Raw genomic sequence first — 13,035 nt, 5'->3', positions numbered from 1 at the left:
AATATCTTGGTATACTGAGGCCTTAAGCGTTCCCTTCACTGGAACTAAGGAGGCAAGCCCAACCCCTGAAAAACAACCCCACACCATAATTCCCCCTCCACCAAAAGATTTGGACCAGGGCACAAAGCAAGGTCCATAAAGACATGGATGAGCACTTTGGGGTGGAGGAACTTGACTGGCCTGCACAGTGTCCTGACCTAAACCCGATAGAAAACTTTTGGGATGAATTAGAGTGGAGACTGCGAGCCAGGCCCTCTCGTCCACATCAGTGCTTGACCTCACGAATGCTCTTCTGGAAGAATGGTCAAACATTCCCATAGACACACTCCTAAACCTTGTGGTCAGCCTTCCAGAAGAGATGAAGCTGTTATAGCTGCAAAGGGTAATATAGTGTATTTAGGGATGAGGTGCTGATATGCTCAGTTGGACCCAATAACTTATGTATTCAACTTTCATTCTTCAAACCACAGTACCATCTCTGTCACAGTTGTACGTGGCTCCGACCGGAGGTGCTCCCCACTGGGCCTGTTTATACGTGCTTAACGTTTCTACAATATTTTGCTATTGCCAAACTTACACTCTGTGTGTTCACTGCCTACTGCACAATGCTGCACCTAGCCCACATGCAGTAAAGTGAATAAAGTTAATTGGTCCATCAGTCAATGGTATGGTTATGATGATGTTTTTATCTGCATATTTGCTCATGGTGGCATCTATCCATCATCTGCTCCAGCACACTATACTGTTTGCTGTGCAATCTGAACATGACATGCTGTATGTGCACATGATTACTCTCCATATAAAAATGAAGGATCAGTTAGCCACATGAAAATGTCCATGTGTAATAACAAGCTCCTTAGAATACTGGGGATACTTGCTACTGCCCACAAGGGACATTCAAAATAACTCAAACACCCAATAGACTATGATCAAATTGTTGTTCTAATATTTTTTTATTGTTTTAAAGAAAATTAGTACAATGTGGACATTGTAAGACGTTGTACAGAGTGTTATAGGCATGACAATACATAAAAATATCTTGAATGATTTGTGCTTATTTATCTTAAATAACAAATGCTAATAAGAAGCATATATTTGAATTTCTAGTATGATGAAAATACTAGTTAAACGGATATTCTAGAAAATAATATAATATAATATAATATTATATTATTGTCCCCCTAGGAGACTCCCACTGGGACCTCTTTTGTCTCCTAGGGGTAAAGGTTTAGATTTAATGGAATTGGGTAACCAAAGTTTATGTTATACTGAATTTTTATATAAAGATGAGAAAATGATCGAGTAACTGTTTTGACTCGGTACTATATCAAGACTAATGTAGTTAATAGTGTTTTATATCAAGAAAACTTTTTCTACTCAGAAATTTTCCGTCATAGGAATTTTTCAGCACCTGTCCATTGTTCCCATGGTAACCATAGCTTTTTTTCTTTTGTTAACCGGTTTGCACTTGAAGCCATGATTAGTTCATAGCTATAATGAGTGTTTACTAATTCGAGTGTGTGTTCCATTGAAGGAATATTATCAGATTTCCACAGTCTAGTTATGCTAAGTCTTGCTGCCATTAGAATATGTGTTGTTACATGTCTGAATGTTTGTGGTATGGAGTCTATATTTAGGTTTAAAATCGCTAAATCGGGTGATAGAGGAATATGTTGTGATGTGATGTCCCTTAGTATTCTGAAGATACTTTCCCAGTAGTTTTTGAGGCGATTGCAGTGCCAGAAAATGTGCATTATATCGCCTTTAGCTGAGTTGCATCTCCAACATAGATTTGGGGCGTTTTTATTAAACAAGGCTAATTTTGTTGGGGTTATGTACCATCGGAGAGATATTTTTTGGGCTAGTTCCCATAGAGCAGAGCATTTAGTTGCTTTATATATTGTTTGTAATGCCTGTTGCCATTGGTGGTCCATGTAAATTTGCCCTAAGTCCTTTTCCCAATGTATGTGGGGAGGAGCTTTAGTGAATCTCCGTTTTTGATGTAGAATGTTGTAGAATATAGATATCCCTTTTGTATTTGGTGATGGATCAGTTAGGAAATGCCAGGCCTTTGGGTGTATTGTGTATAGTGGGATATGTAATTTATCAAGGCAGTGTTTTACTCTAAAGTATGTAAAAAGATCAGTTTTGGGTATATTATATTCTTGTAGTAGAAGAGAGAAGGGTTTTGGTTTTGAGTTTTGGAATAGGTCTTGGATGGATTTTATTCCCTGATAGGACCATTTGGATAGTAATAAGTCTGGTGATAGATGGTGTAGGGCTTCGATAGGGATAGGGATTGGAGGGTTTTTAGGGTAGGTTTGGCTAGATTGGGCTAAGATTTTCCATGCAGTGGCTGCTGTTTTCATAGTGGGTGGTATTGCTAATGGTATTTGTGAACCTAAGGGAGTGCTCATTAACCACCATTGCAGATTTGGGCGTATAAGTGTTGAGTTTTCTATTTTTCCCCATAATGTATTAGGCTCTGTGTGAAACCACTCTTTAAGTTGGTCTAGTATTGATGCTTGATAGTAATCATTAAAATCAATGGTGCCTGATCCTCCCGCTGATTTGTGTTTCATGAGTATCGAGTGTGCGCTTCTAGGTTTTTTATTTTTCCAAATGCATTTATTGAGTACTGTTTGGAGAGACTTAAAAAAGTATTTTGGTATGGGGATGGGGAGGGTTCTAAATAAGTAGAGGATTTGTGGTAGGTGGATCATTTTGAATGCTGCGAGTCTCCCTGACCATGATAGTTCTATCTTTGTTATTTTTTGGCATTCTATTCGTAATTTGTCAAGTAGTGGTTTAAAATTGGTTGAAAAGAGGTGTTTAACTGATCTTGTAAGAAGTATCCCTAGGTATGGTATGTTTTTATCTGACCATGTAAAGGGGTATTGGTTTTGTAATAAATTTTTGGTTGTGGCGTCCATTTTAAGATCTAAGATGTGTGATTTAGACGTGTTCACTTTGTAGTAAGAAACTTGTCCGAACCATTCTAAAATTTTTTGGGTTTCTGCTAGTGAAGATGTTGGATTTGTGAGAATCAGAATCACATCGTCCGCGAATAGATTGATCTTGTGAGAGATTTTGCCTACTGTTAAGCCTGTAATTAGGGGGTTGGAGCGAATGTGTTCCGCCAAGGGTTCCATCATTAGGTTGAATATAATTGGCGATAAAGGACACCCTTGGCGTGTGCCGTTTGATATGTCAAACGGTTGTGAAAGCATATCTGCTGTGTATACTCGTGCTGATGGGTTGGAGTATAATGCCATGATGGCTCTGAGTATGTGTTCTCTGAAACCGAATTTTTGGAGTACTTTTTGGAGATAGGTCCAATGAACCCTATCGAACGCCTTCTCTGCATCTAATGAAAGCAGCAGAGAAGGCGTTCCGCTGGATTCGGCATAGTGTATCAAGTCTATCATGCGTCTTGTGGCATCCGGTGCTTGTCTGCCCTTAATGAATCCTGACTGGTCTTTGTTTATGAGATCTGGCATGAACTTCATTAAACGTTTGGCAATGGTTTTGGCGTATATTTTAATGTCTATGTTAAGTAATGATATGGGACGAAAGTTTTGAGGGGATGATGGTTCTTTACCTGGTTTTGGTAGTGTTATAATAATAGCATTCAGTGTTTCTTTATTAAACTGTGAAGAGGAGGCAGCGTTATTGAAAAGTTGTGTTAAGTATGGGGTTAATTGATTGGCGAATTTCTTATAGTATTCTCCAGACAGACCGTCGGGTCCAGGAGCTTTCCCTGTAGGTAGTGAGTTTATAGAGTCTAGGAGTTCAGGTTCAGTGAAAGGTTCATTTAGAGAGGATAGTTGTGATTCTGTAAGTGTAGGGAGTGTAATTTGCTGTAAGAATGTATTAATGTCTTCTTCTGAGGGATGAAATGTTGAGGTGTCTTTTTTAATATTATATAAATCGCTATAGTAGGTACTGAAAGCGTTGGCAATATCCTGGGGGTTAGTCAGTGGTTCCTTAGTGTGGGGATGGATTAGGTGTGTGATTTTAGTTTTAGATCTTTTCCCTTTGAGGCGTTGTGCTAATTGTTTACCCGCTTTGTTTGATGTGGAATAAGAGTTGGCTTTGATTTTACGTTGTATGTGTTCGAAAGAATGGAGGAGGAGTATCCTCAATTCCTGTCTCAGGTTCATAAGTTGGGCCAGGTAGGTAGGGCGTGGGTCATTTTTGTGTAAGGCTTCAATATTGGCAATTTGTGAGATAATGTTGTCTAAACGCTGCGTCCTCTTCTTTTTATTAATAGAGCTTAGTTTGATTAAGGTGCCCCGGATGACAGCCTTGTGTGCACTCCACACCACAGCAGGATCGGACACAGAACCATCATTAAGATGGAAGTAATCAGTGATATGTTCTTTGATGGTTTGAGAGTATTGTGGATGTTGTATTATGTAGTTGTTGGCACGCCAGAGGAAAGTATTCCGCTGGGGATTGGTGTCTGTTATGATAATTGTGATTGGAGCGTGGTCCGACCATGCTATGGTGTGGATTACAGAAGCACTTATATTTTGTAAAAGCCATTTGTCTGTGAGGAACATATCGATCCTCGAGTATGATTTATGATGTGGTGAAAAGTAAGTATAGTCTTTTTCAGAGCCATGGTAACATCTCCAAACATCAAACAGATCATGTGTTGCTAGGAATTGCTTCAAAGGGGATTCTCTTCTTTTTGCTGCCGATGTTGTATCCATATGAATGTCTGTGACCAAATTGAAGTCTCCACATATAAGTAAGTGGCCCTGGCGGACCTTGTTGGCTTTGTGAAGGAAAGATCTTAAAAATTTCATTTGTTGAGAATTGGGGGCATACACATTCAGTATTGTGTATGTGGTTTTGTTTATGGTACAAATTAGGATTATGTATCTCCCATTGGGGTCAGAGATACATTGAAGTAGGTGGAATTCTACATCCTTTTTTATCGCTATTAGAACTCCTCTTTTTTTGGTAGAATAGGTAGCGTGATAGATTTGAGGAAACTTGCTGTTGGTGCAAAGTGTTGTGGAAGAGGGCAGTAGATGTGTTTCTTGAATGCATAAAATGTCACTTTGCATTTTCTCTGCTGTGAGCCATAGAGAGTGACGTTTTGCTGGGTGGTTTAGGCCCTTGGCATTAAGGGATAGAATGTTAAGTGGCATTTCTAGATGTTGGCGTGTAGATTTTTATAGTTACTTACTGTTAGATGGTCCGGTTGCTTTTCTTTATTATTCTTTTATATATATATATATATATATATATATATATATATATATATATATATATTTTTTTTTTCTTATATTAGTGGTTGATGTTGCTTGCAGACGTGGAACTGTTGGTGGCTGTGGTCTTTGGTGATGTGGGTTCGATGCTATGGTAGAGAGTAGCAGTTCAGTTTACTTTAGTTACCTGTAGTACTGCATAGAAAGGGAGGGAAGAAGAAATTAAGAAAACAAGAAAACGTATAATACTTTCTCCTTCTTCCCCCTTAGTTATGTAAAAATTTGAACAGAACAAAATAAAATAGTAAGGCGGCGTGAAAAAGGCTGGTTTCAGCTGAGCCGCTATGGGGGTAAAAACAGTTCGTACTGAGATGACTGCACTAAACAATCGAACAAATGCAGCGTTCAGTGAGAGAGAACTTGGTTAACAGTGTTGTTGGCCCTCCTGGGCTTGGGTTCATGTTTTGTTTGGGAGATCTTTTGTTCCTTGGTTGCGGCGTGATTGTGGTGATCTACGTTGCTGTAGAGGTGGATTTTCATTTTTGGGTGCTTCTATTATGATGCCCCATTCGTACAGGAGGCGCATGCCTTTTTGTAGATCATTAATTGTATGGGTGGATCCATTCTTGGTTATGAGGAGGGTTGCCGGGTATCTCCATTTATACAGGATTTTATGGTTGTTGAGCCCCTTAGTGATAGAATTCAGGTTCCTCCTGAGTTGTAGCGTGTATTTGGATAGATCTGGGAAGATCTGGATACCCTCAAACGGTCTTGGTAGTGGTGATTTGGCTCTGGCTTCAATCATCAGTTTTTCTTTTATGTGATAAAAGTGTATACGCATGAGTATATCTCTGGGTATTGAGGCTGCCAGATGTGAGGGTTTCGCTATTCTGTGGATCCTGTCTATGATGATGTCTCTGGGGGATGTATCTGGTAAGATGGTGTGAATGAGATCTTTAGCGAACTTGGGAAGGTCTGCTGGTGGGATGTTCTCCGGGACCCCGCGTAATTTAACATTATTCCGCCTTGAGCGGTCTTCTAAATCGGCCAGCTTGGCGCGGACCCATTCCTGCTCTTCCTTGATTTCATCGTGTGCATCAATTAGGTCATTTACTGTGGTTGTGCATTCGCTCATGCCTCTTTCAATGTTAGATACTCTGTTCCCCATGTGCTGCATGTCAGTGGAGATTTTACGGAACATTGATGACAAGTCTGTCATCAGTGATGTCTGTAAAGACATGAGCATGTCTTTTAAAGTAGTGTCAATTACAGGTTGGCCTGATGTGGGGAAGGATGCCATAGAGCTGTGTAGGGCCTGGCCGGATTGCATGGGAGTGAAAGCCTGGGGCTCTGTTAGGGCAGTGGGAGGCCTCGGGTATGATGCATCCATCCGCATCCTGGCTTTGGCAGGGCTGCTGGTAAGGGGATCGGTACCTGTGTCTGGTGCAGGATACACTCTCTCTTCTGAGGGTCCTATTTCTCCCTGTGGGTCATCAGGGAGATCTGTATAAGCCTCGTTTGCTGTGGATAGGCCGCCTCCATCTTGCCAGTCCCTGTCCTCCGGAGGGAACATGAAGGATGTCAGCTTCTTGGGCCTGTGTTCTCCCATCCTCTTGCGGGACATCGTCGGCGGTGGGGTGATGGTTCACTGGCACAAATCTGGTGGCGATTGAGTGTCTGTAGCGGGCTCTATTCGCTCCGGTGTCTCTCTTCACTGCAGAGCTGTGGAGCTAAGCATCCATCTTCAGTGACGGTAGGCCACGCCCCCCAGACTATGATCAAATTGAGAAACAGCGCTTCTGGTTCTTGGAGCATTTATGACCATCTTTGTATTTCTTAGTGCAACCAGTCCTACCTGTACAACTTTCCTCTGAAACTGAATCCTGTACAGAAGCCTATCACATTTTCTGACTCTACCGACTACCTTAAACACTTTTTCTGCCTCTGTCTGTCCTCTTTGCAAAATAACTCCTGGCACACCTGGCCTACATCAATCCAGAATACCTTGCGGTTTAAAACACATGGTAATAGATATATACAGCTAGGAATAATTCCTGTAGCAAAATAATCTTAGAAGCAGTCCTTGACATCAATGGTTTCACCCAAAATTCACACGTTTCCAAATGAATCATACAGCATGTGAGAGTTGTGTGATCCAGGTAACATTGTGTTTGCACATTTAATGAAAATAGTGATAGGAGTACCAGGTTACTTGTATTCCATACTGTGTGAGGGCCTGGTGGTAGGATCACCTTCCTGCTTCAGTTTTCAAAGAAATATGTTGAGCCAAGATAAGAGAAATTTCATCATGCCAGTGAAATGTTTATTGCATGAGAATACTCAAGTGCATCCATTACCTTTATTCTTTTTGGCACATGCCAGTCCACTTGCAATATATTCACTTTCAGCACTGTTAGTTTTCAGTGCAAAGAGCAATAATGGTCTTTTTTTACTAACCCTTGCTTGTAGGCAGGTGCTGCTGTTTAGAAGCCTCTGCTATCAGAAGATCGCTCATTCGCTTCCTTATTTGGGAAGTAAACAAAGCAGTCAGGTGGCTGCTGTTGCTTATTTCTGCTGCTAGGGGAGCTTGCCAGAGGACCCCTATGTTCCCTGTACAGGACTCTTGGTGGCCATCTTGGGGGAGACTTATGTTTTGTGACACAAGTTCTACCGATATTTTGTCTGCTAACTTGAACCCAGTGGGAAAATAAATCCACCGCTGAGGCCATTGGGGGCATCTGCTCGGTGGGAGTAGATAGGGAGAGGAAACTGTCTTGTCAGTTATGTTTAGTGTAGGAAAAGGGTTTTGCTGTATAAGAATAGTTTAGGGACCTTCTGGATCCCAATCTAATGTTCCTGAACAGGATTAAAAGTACCTCAGCTTCACTTTTCATATACCATTCAGGTGCATCCCAGTACAACGGTGAAGTAAGAGGATGAAAAAAAACCCATCACCAGCATGTTTAAGAGAGGAGCGTTTGGCCAGAAAAACGAATGAACGTGCATAAATGCATTCAAATGGCCAGGATAAAATTAATATTCTGCCCAAAAGAATACATTAAAGTGGAGTTCCAACCAAAAATGGAACTTTTCGGAATCCCCCCCCCTCCGGTGTCACATTTGTCACCTTTCAGGGGGGAGAGCAGATACCTGGCTAATACAGGTATTTTGCTCCCACTTCCGGGCATAGCCAAGCCACCCGCGGGTATGTACGCCACTTCTGGCGCCTTCTCCGCCCCCACCCCCCCGCTGTCTTCTGGGAGACACACAGGTCCCAGAAGACAGCAGGGACCAGTGGGATCGCGCAGCGCGAGTCAAACATGCGCAGTAGAAAACCAGGCTGTGAAGCCGCAAAGCTTCACTTCCTTATTCCCCTACCGAAGATGGCGGCGCCTCCACCCGAGAGTCGAAGGACGGGTCGGCTTCGGGTGCCGACATCGCAAGCACCCTGGACAGGTAAGTGTCCTTATTTTAAAAGTCAGCAGCTGCAGTATTTGTAGCTGCTGACTTTAAAAAAAAAAAGTTAGGCGGAACTCCGCTTTAATGCCAAACATGTGAATGTGCATAAATCCACACAACAGTGGCTTTTTCGCTTTTTGTTAAGCAGCTTTTCCTCTGCCAGGAGAAAAAGGCGTTTAGAGAAGCTGAGCAAACACTCAGTGTGCATGAGGCCTTACCTATTATGTCAATAGACAGAAGCAGTAGATATTGATTTTTAAGTGATGTTTCCATTTACTTGGCTTACTTTGCAAATTTGTGAAAATGTGACACACTCAATCTTCCTCTTCCAACACTTATCCAGTTTTCCTCCAAATGGGTCACTCTTACTGCAAACCTCGTCTGTCATTTGTGGGCAGCCACTCACCCTGCCAAGGGGGTACCTTTCGCCATGATTGCGCTCATCAATGCCTGGGACCAGTTGGGGACTGCGGTCATGTGAGAATAAAACATTAAAGTGGAAGTAAACCCATCCAGAAAACAGTTTCATTTCCGGCACGTGCCAGAAATGTAACAATTTCATTGGTTGTACTCTCAACCAAACTGTCAAACCATCCAATGGCTGGTGTCATAACTGATCACATGTGGAGCATCATGGCAGTTGTAGATTAAACAGAGGCAAAGATGGCAGCTTCCTTGGCTGAAAACGATAGGAGGGTTTACTTACACTTTAAGGCAGCTCCCGACTTAGGAATGAAAAGGTGTCACTGAGTGCAGTAATAAAAGTACAGAGTTCCTCTGTCCCGTGTCACTACACACCTTGCTTGATGTATGTTGCATCAGGAGGGACGTGCTGAGCCTGCACCCTCTCCACCAGTCCAGCGTACCTCTGTTACCTCACTCCCAGTAACAGAACGGGGTCCCGTCGTGCACATAGCGCAGACCTCATGCGTGCACCTGTTAACTCCTTTCCTTCCATTCAGTTCTAGTTGCTACTGGAAACTGACCGCTGGGGAGGGAGCCAGAACATTGACCCCTCGCTACCAGAGGACCCGTCACCTATACCAGGTACCATGCTTCACGTCTGGCCGCATTGTACCTTGTTCTCGACCTTGATTCACCATAGCAACTACATCCCTCCTCTTACTTTTCTTGTCAAATCCCTTTTGTAGTTTCTTTACTTCATATTCCGTATCGACTTTACTGACCCTAGTCCTTTTGGTACGCCAGAACCAACATGCACCCCTTTAATAACTTCAGACCAGGCTTAGAGCAGTTGATGCAACTTTACTTCTAAGTCTCTCAGCATAATGGGGCATACACACGGTCGGACTTTTCAGCTACAAAAGTCCGACAGCCTTTCGACAGACTTTCTAAGGACCGGACTTGCCTACACACAATCACACCAAAGTCCGACGGGTTTGTACGTGATGACGTACACCGGACTAGAATAAGGAAGTTGATAGCCAGTAGCCAATAGCTGCCCTAGCGTTGGTTTTTGTCCATCGGACTAGCGTACAGACAAGCGGATTTCTGGGTCTGGCGGAGTTACGATGTAAAGATTTGAAGCAGGTTCCAAATCTAAAGTCCGTCAGATTTGCGACTGGAAAAGTCTGCTGAAAGTCCGGGGAAGCCCCCACACACGATCAGATTGTCCGCCGGATTTGGTCCGTCTGACTTTTGTAGCCGAAACGTCCGACCGTGTGTACGCCCCATTACAGTCCATGATGAACAATAGCATAAGAAGAACCCTATCTATCCCTAGCTGGCTGCCCAGGCATACCTCTACAAGGTAGTAGTCCACTGCTGCCATTCTCCAAGTCTTGTCTGATGGACTACAAGGCCCAGCAGTCCTCCTTCCCAGCATGTCCTGCTTGGTGCGATCTCCCTGAACCAAGCCTCCCCCCAATCAGATGTGGCGGCTGCATTCGTTTTCTTTTTGAGGCTTTTCCCCCTCTTTTTTTAAACCTGGTTACCTGGCCAGTAACACACTTCCTCCTCTGCTCTGGATGAAGGAGCACAGGGGCACAGCAGAGAGCAGCAAATTGAAGTCAAACTCCAGCTGACACTGCAGTTATACAAGCAGTTAAAGCAACGGTTTTTTTCTTTTGGGATAAGGGGTTTACATAATTAAATAAAACATGATTGTTGTAAGCACCCCTGTCAGTAGTAAATGGTTTGTCTCAACACTTAACTGAGATATATATATATATATAGAGAGAGAGAGAGAGAGAGAGAGAGAGAGAGAGAGAGAGAGAGAGAGAGAGAGAGAGAGAGAGAGAGAGAGAGAGAGAGAGAGATATATATATATATATATATATATATATATATATACACACACACACACACACACACACACACATACATACAAAAGAGCTTGTTCTGATGAAAAACAGACTTACTGGCCGGATCACCAGATGAAAATAAAAGAATGAAAGAAAGCCTAAAAAAGATAACTAATGCAACCATTGTACCTAAAAACAAATAGGCTGCAATATAATAAGTGCTTGCTTTGGGTTTACTGCTTTAACTTAATTATGGTGACTCCAAGGGCTGCAGTCTGAGAGTTCACCTGCAGCTAAACCCATCCTGACCATTATCCAACACTCAATAAGCCCTATACCTTGTAAAACTTTTATCATCTAATACTGGAAGCACAGATTATCTATGTATGTCTAGGAAATAGATGCCACGTAGGTGCTGCCAAACTGTTCAAAATCTTGGGGTGTATAGAAATGGGGATAAATTCATTTGATGCAAATGGGGCGACATCCCTATACAAGTAATTTGAAAACTCACTACTTAACTTCAGGTTTACAATGTTGGGCCCTGTGCTACAAGAAGAGGATGCAAAGATGGGCAGCTAAAATAAAAATGGATTGCAAATCTAATACTGAATATATAAAAAAAAAAAAAAAAAAAAGGGGGGGTTTAAAAACTGGGCTTGTTTAGTTTGGCAAAATAACAACTTAGATAAGATTAAATAATAAAGGTAATATATTGGTGTACAATAATAATAGTGAACAAGCTTTTTATACCGAAGACTGTACTGATTCTGTTGCCATGGATCCATCCTTCCCTTCTGAAGCAAACACATCAGATGTGCTTTGGCTCCCCCTTTTTGGATTGGATCCCTGAAAATATACTGTATACTTTAATGCTATATTCACTAATACTGGCCATCACATAAAATTGGGGAGTATCTTTGAGCCTAGCATACATGATTTGAGAGGATTTTCCAGTGCTCCCCCATGTTCCGTGTTTTTTCGGATGGCCCAGTGGCTTGGGGGTGTAGGGGCCTGTTTGTGGATCACCTCAGTATTCAAATGGGGAAATTCCATGCAAAGACAGCAGCAAGCTCCTGATGGTTTTGATCCTAATAAAGCGGCTCTATTTGTAATATATTGTATCTATGAGGAATTTATACCCTGCTCATAAGTTTACAAACCCTGCCAGAATTTACGACTTCTTGACCATTTTTAAAGAGAATACGAACAACAACACAAAAACTTTTAATTTCAATCATGGTTATTGTTTGGCTGAAGCCATTTATTATCAACTGTATTTACTCTTTTTAAATCATAATAATTGCTGTGTATAGAGTTGTAATTAGATGGCTCGGCACACAAAGACACTGTACCAAGCCGATCAAACTAGGTCTAAAGTTGGCCTCACATGGGTATTTGTAAACAAAAAGAATACTAACTGATTCCTCCACCCACACAAATGAGGTGGATGGAGGTATCCACCTACCAGGACAGCGGCACCCACCCCTGTCAGAATCCACTAATCAGTGACTTCAGCCGATTGGGAAACCTTTCTAAGCCAAGCACATGCTAATGGCCTTGGAATGAAACCTGACATTGTACTAATGTATGAGCATCATTCCTGGCAGATGTGCTGTATATAACTTGTCAATAATTGCGAGTACACACGCGCAAGCATGGCATTTGCACATTTGCGAGTATTTGCACGTATTTGTGAGTATACACACAAAAATACTGACTGCCAACTCAGATTTCGTATTTTTTTTACTGATCAATACGCAGTACATGTTTACTTGCCTGTATGTACAAGCACATTGAAAACAATGAGAAAACAGTGCAGCACTAATACAAATTGTACACTACCTATACCAAGTGATTATAATGTGCATAATATAAAAAAATACACCAAAACATTTTTAAGCACCAATTAAACATATGAGTGCACAAAAAACATATGAACAATAGAGTCCCAAGAAAGAAGCAAAGGTGAGCTGTCTTCTCAGTTTATAGCAGGAAAAAAGTGTGTGTATCCCAATAGCCTAAGAGTCGGTTCACACTGAGGCAGCACGACTTGTACCGCGACTGCCTCGGCAACTTGCAAAATGACT

The sequence above is a fragment of the Aquarana catesbeiana genome, linkage group LG01 (assembly GCF_042186555.1).
Source record: "Aquarana catesbeiana isolate 2022-GZ linkage group LG01, ASM4218655v1, whole genome shotgun sequence".
Taxonomy (NCBI): Eukaryota; Metazoa; Chordata; class Amphibia; order Anura; family Ranidae; genus Aquarana; species Aquarana catesbeiana.
This window is presented reverse-complemented; position numbering follows the sequence as displayed.